This window comes from Sceloporus undulatus, chromosome 3 (genome assembly GCF_019175285.1).
Source record: "Sceloporus undulatus isolate JIND9_A2432 ecotype Alabama chromosome 3, SceUnd_v1.1, whole genome shotgun sequence".
Lineage (NCBI taxonomy): Eukaryota > Metazoa > Chordata > Lepidosauria > Squamata > Phrynosomatidae > Sceloporus > Sceloporus undulatus.
Window position 1 is genome coordinate 238,160,071 of NC_056524.1, and position 6,000 is coordinate 238,166,070.

Here is a 6,000-nt window from a genome sequence, read left to right on the forward strand (position 1 = left end):
ACCACAGTCTCAAGAAGTAAAGAAAATATGTTACTATAGAAAGTTCTTCATTCCTGCTTTCATTCTTAAGCCATTTTTTCCTCTGAAAGTTTTTTGGCTTTAAAGATAGCAATTTTTAAAATGTTCCCATTTTCGGCAATGATTTTCCTTCTGTGTGGCAAAACATTTAAAGCGGTTTTTAAAGCAAGCTATTTACTACATCAAAGGTGTGAACCAAGCTCTGAGCTCTTTTTTTTATTACCACACAAAGAAGAAGAGAAAAAAGCCCAACACCTCATATTATGCTAGACGTCCCAGGTCCAATATGAATCAGAGCAAAGAAGAGAATCAAAGGCTTGCCTTCAGTACAGTTCAGGCAAGACATGTATGGAAATAATATGATACAAACTTGAAACCTGTTGCTTCTTTCAATGAAAGTAGCAAAACATGTTTTAGACAGAGGCAGGTTTTATGCATGTCTTCATTGTCTTCTGTTTTCACATTGGGGATTGAATTTCGTACTGCTTTCCAGTCTTTCAGACAGGCACTTTACAGGATCCAGGGAAATGAATTGAAACAAGACTGGATGGGAAATCTATTGCGTTATGTAGCCAGCAATAGTAGCCAGGGGAAAAAGGCAAAAGTAACATTTACAACGTCCAAGAACTATATTACCTGGCACTCTGTGTTTTTCTATAGTCCAGGTTTTTTATTTCAAATGACATGATTAGTTTCAGATTTTAAGTGCACTTCTCAGGACGTTAGCTCTACAGTTACAGTGGGAGTGAGTTCCAAGTAAATTTCCACAGGGTTACTCAGTAATAATTGGGCGAAAAGAGCATTACAATAGAGCTGCCAAAGAAGACAGAATTACCTCTCTTGTTCATGAAAAATGAGGGGATTCCCTTATAACTGTCTCCTGGCTCAGAAATTGCTTCTTATTTTTATGCTACTTGTATTCTCAAACAAAGCCAATGCTACCAGTATCAATATCATGGTTCAGCTTTTCGGTGCATGCCCCAAAAAGCAACTCCAAGTGTTACAACTTCCATCTGCTGTAGCACTCCCATGTAGGAAATGTGTAAATTTATTATAGGTATCATACACACACACACACACACACACACACACACATTCCAAACAGCAAACCTTCATTTTGCCCTTCTGTATAAGGGACACCATTTTAATACACCATTGTGTTTAATGGGACTTGAGCATCCATGAATTTTGACATTCATGAGTGGTCCGGAACCAAACCCAGCAGATACCAAAGGCTCAATGTTTGAAGTCTTCATATTGTTATCCCAAATAGAGTTGAGAGGGCTAGTGTGTTATCAGCAGATTTTCGGTGTAACTTAGTATGAGCAAGAAGGTTATCTCCAGATATTTCTATTCCACTGAGAGTCACAGGAGGAGATAGAAAGAGGAAGGAAACGAAAGGGATTAAAGAAAAGACAATTAAAAACACACTGGCCTAAATCCTCCTGGACAGTATCAACTAGAGTAGATCCCCTGAATCATTGTTGAATGGTATGAGCTGATGTATGGGTTGTGGGTTTAGGGTTCTCAAGTTGAAACAACTTTTGGAAAAGGTTGTAGATCCCAGTTCACATTGCTGCGTGTTAGGTCTTCAGCCAACACTAACTTATGGTGACCCTATTATAGGGTTTCCTTGGCAAGATTTATTCGAGGAGGTTTCCTCTGAGAATAACCTCCCAGGGTCTCTCAACAGGTTCCCATGGCTGAGCAGGGGGTTGAACTCTGGACTTAGGGGCAGGGGGCAGGGGACAAGGAGCCTTATCACATGTGGGGAGTTTGCAGCTCGGATCTGCAGTCACTCCTGTTCTAGCAATGCGAAACACGATGTTTTTCATTACCAGATCCAGAGTCACTCCTGTCTAACAATGCAAATTCACATTAAAATGTTCCTATAACTTTAATCCTGAACAATCAGGAGCAGGACAAAGCACTGTAAAGTTGATCTGAGTTGGCGTATAGGTAACCATCACTTCTTTAGGACTATTTCAAGTTCACATTAAAGACTCTTCTATTCAGGAAGGCCTTCAACTTTCACCTTGATTTAAGGAGTGTATATTTCATGACATGTTATTTGTATTAATTTACACTCTTATAGTATTGTTTTAACTTTGTTATAGTAACAGTTTATTCATTTTATAATCTTGTTTGTGGTTTTAGATTGTGGCGCTTTTGTTTCTATTTTGGATTGTTATTTTCTCTCCTCTGTAAAGTGCTATGTGCCTATGGTGCTATGCAATAAATGTAATAATAATAATAACAACAACAACAACTGCAATTGGGTCTATTGGGGTCAGGGCAATTTCAGAACAAACTGGCAAAAGTGGCAGAAGTACCTCTGACTCTCTCTGGCCTGAGAATGCCCTGCGAACTTCATGAGGTCCCCAGAAATCCACAAGCAGCTTGAAAGCATATAAACACACAACAGGATTGTATGATTTTTTGTATTTCCAACCTTTCCGCCTTTCTCCCGAATAGGATTCGAGGGAGGATTCAGCCACCCACAGCCACAAAACTTCATCCAGAAACTTCAGGCAGGGAGTCTTACAAACTGGAGGAATCTGCAATTTTGTGTGAGATTATAGAAGGGACTCTTTTCTCTCCTTGTTTGCCTTTGATACAAAGTAACCTTTGATATAAAAATTTGCTTTGAATGGGCTTCTCCCATCCCGACTCCAAGAAAGGAGTTTTCCCCATCACAACAACTTCCTGCAAAAAGACTCCATTCTCAGATCTGGCTGCATTCTCCGAGAAATACCCGGAGTGGCACCGCTTTAACTCTTTTTTTGGCTCAAGGCTATGGGCCCACAACAAACTCCAACTCCCAGAATTCCATAGCCTTGAGCCGGACAAGTTCAAGCGGTGCCAAACGGGTTATTTCTCAGTGCGGATGAGCCTTAAGGATGAGAAAAGGAGATTCCGGGATGCCTTACCTGTGGGGATTGGAGGCGATGGGTCTAAGGCATGGGTCCAAGGCAAAAGAGGGCTAAGCAAACCCAAGACGAGAGCCAGAGGTCCGGCCAGTCCCTCGCCATTCTCTTCGGCCTCTTGGCAAAACCAAAGCAGCCACGATCGCTTCCAAAAACACTCTCCAAACACGTGTGGGATCCAAATGGAGAGGGAGCGGGAGAGAGAGAAGAAGAAGCCCGATTCAAATCCCAGGCGATCCACTCGCGGGAGAGAGGCGATCAGGTTCAGGAGCCGGTGGGTTCGGACCCTAGGCTAAGAAGGGCTTCCCGGGAGGTCTGGAGGAGAGAGATGCCTGCAAGAGCTGCCTGCCACGGAGTCCTGCGATTGGCCTTGGGCTGGAGGGGAGGGGAGGGAGGGGAGGGGAGGGGGGGCAGCTGCCAAGGCATCCTTGGGCCTCCGCACATGCTCAGTAAGGACGTGAAGCCCTTGCCTAGACCCTGCCTTGGCCTTCTTTAGAAACCTACATCATATATAATATTGTATTACATTACGCTATGCGTTCCCATCCCTGGGATCAAACCCTGATAAGACTGCAGCCAGAATCAGAAGATTAAGAATAGGGAGGCGGCTGTGAAAGAACGAGCACAGACCAAAATGCAAAGATCCTAAAAGGAAAAGATGTACAATCACACAAAAGTTAGAATACTAACTTTGTGTTCCATGTATGGATGCCAGAGCTGATCATCATCAATCAATCTCATCATATCACAGAGTTTGATTTCCAGGATCTCCCATGGATAACAAAATCCCTGAAGCTCATCCCATTAAGTACAATGGGGTAGCCATATATATATACAGATATTTATATATATAATATATCTACACACACACACACAACACACACACACAATATATATATATACACACACAACACCACACAACCACAACACACACACACATAGAATCATAGAATCGTAGAGTTGGAAGAGACACTAGGGCCATCCAGTCCAACCCCCTGCCATGCAGGAAATCCAAATCAAAGCATCCCTGACAGATGGCCATCAGCCTCCATTTAAAGCCTCCAAGGAAGGAGATTATGTCACCCTCCGAGGGAGTGCATTCCATTGTCGAACAGCCCTATAGTCAGGAAGTTCCCCTAATTTTCAGGTGGAATCTCTTTTCCTGGAGCTTGCATCATTGTTCGGGTCCGTTCTCTGGAGCAGCAGAAAACAAGCTGCTCCCTCCTCAATATGACTCCTTAAATATTTAAACAGGGCTATCATATCACCTCTTAACCTTCTTTTCTCCAGCTAAACCCCCAGCTCCTAATCGTTCTCATAGGGCATGGTTTCCAGACCCTTCACCATTTTTGTCCCCTCCTTTGGACACGCTCCAGTTTCTCAATGTCCTTTCTGAATTGTGGTGCCCAGAACTGGACACAATATTCTAGGTGGGGCCTGACCAAAGCAGAATACAGTGGCACTATTACTTCTCTTGATCTAGACATATACTTTTATTGATGCAGCCTAAAATTGCATTGGCCTTTTAGCTGCCGCATCACACTGTTCACTCATGTTCAACTTGTGGTCTATTTGGACTCCTAGATCCCTTTCACACATAGTTTCATTCAGCCAGGTGTCACCCATCCTATATCTGTGCATTTTATTTTTCGCCCTAAGTGCAATACCTTAACATTTCTCCATGTTGAATTTCATTTTGTTAGCTTTGGCCCAGCTTTCTAGTCTATTCGTCATTTGAATCTTGATCCTGTCCTCTGGGGTATAGCTATTCTCCTCAATTTGGTGTCATTGCAAATTTGATAAGTATGCTCCCAATTCTGTCACCAGGTCATTGATAAAGATGTTGATAGCACTGGGCCCAGGACAGAGCCCTGTGGGACCCCACTGGTCACTTCCCTCCAGGATGAAAAGGAGCCATTGTTGAGCACCCTTTGGGTTCGGCCGGTCAACCAATTACAGATCCATGTAACAGTTCCTTTGTCTAGCCCACATTTTACAAGCTTGTTTGCAAGAATGTCATGGGAACCTTGTCAAAGGCCTTACTGAATCAAGATATACATATCCACAGCATTCCCTTCATCTACCAAGCTGGTAATTTATCAGAAAGAGATCAGATTTGTGTGGCATGACTTGTTTTCTTGAAACCGTGTTGCCTTTTTGTGATTATGGCATTGCCTTCTAGATGTTCACAGACTCTCTGGTTAATGATCTGCTCCAGAATCTTTCCTGGTATTGATGTCAGACTACTGGGACAATAATTATTGGGATCTTCTTTTTAATCTTTTTGAAGATGGGGACAACGTTTGCCCTCCTCCAGTCTGCTGGGACTTCTCCTGTTTCCAGGAGTTCTCAAAGATTATTGCCAATGGCTCGATTTATATTTGCCAGTTCTTTTATTACCCTTGGATGGAGTTCATCTGGTCCCGGAGACTTAAATTCATTTAGTTAACAAGGTGTTCCTCTACTATCTCTTTACTTATTCTATGCTGAAATTCCCCTATTCTGTCCTCTCGCTCATTATCCTCAGGTTGAGCACCTTTCCTTTTCTGAGAAGACTGAGGCAAAGAAGGTGTTGAGTAATTCTGCCTTTTCCTGTCCCCTGTTAACATTTGCCATCCTCTCGACGCCGTGGCCCTACCATTTCCTTCTTCTTACTTTGCTGCGGACATATCCAAAAAAGCCCTTTTTGTTGTCTTTAACCTCTCTAGCAAGCCTGAGTTCATTCGCGCTTTAGCTTTTCTGACTTTACCCCTGCACATGCCTGCTTCTTTGAATTCCTTTTTCGTGATTTTCCCCCTTTTTCCTTTCTTATACATCTTCCGTTTCAAACTTAGCTCGGTTGAAAGTTCCTTAGTCATCCATCCTGTTTCTTGAGACACATTAAATTCCCCATGATTCAATTGTACAAATCCCACCCACCCATTTCTACATATGCCTAGAGTTTCAACATAATATTTTCATGCATCTGTGTAGCAGATTGCATCCACAAAAAACTATACCATAATAATATGTTTGTTGTTCCAGACACTCCTTTCTGTCCCAACAACTGTGCCGT

At 42.6% G+C, this 6,000-nt stretch overlaps 1 protein-coding gene across 2 annotated transcripts in view; it reads right to left on the reverse strand.

Moving 5' to 3' along the window:
• PLOD2 (procollagen-lysine,2-oxoglutarate 5-dioxygenase 2) overlaps positions 1–3,236 on the reverse strand; it is an 85,873-nt gene extending 82,637 nt beyond the window's left edge. For both annotated transcript variants that reach the window (XM_042459046.1, XM_042459045.1), the window contains exon 1: positions 2,949–3,236. The gene's annotated coding sequence lies outside the window, so the exon portion shown is untranslated. The remainder of the gene's footprint in view (positions 1–2,948) is intronic.
• Between the last annotated feature and the right edge of the window lie 2,764 nt (positions 3,237–6,000).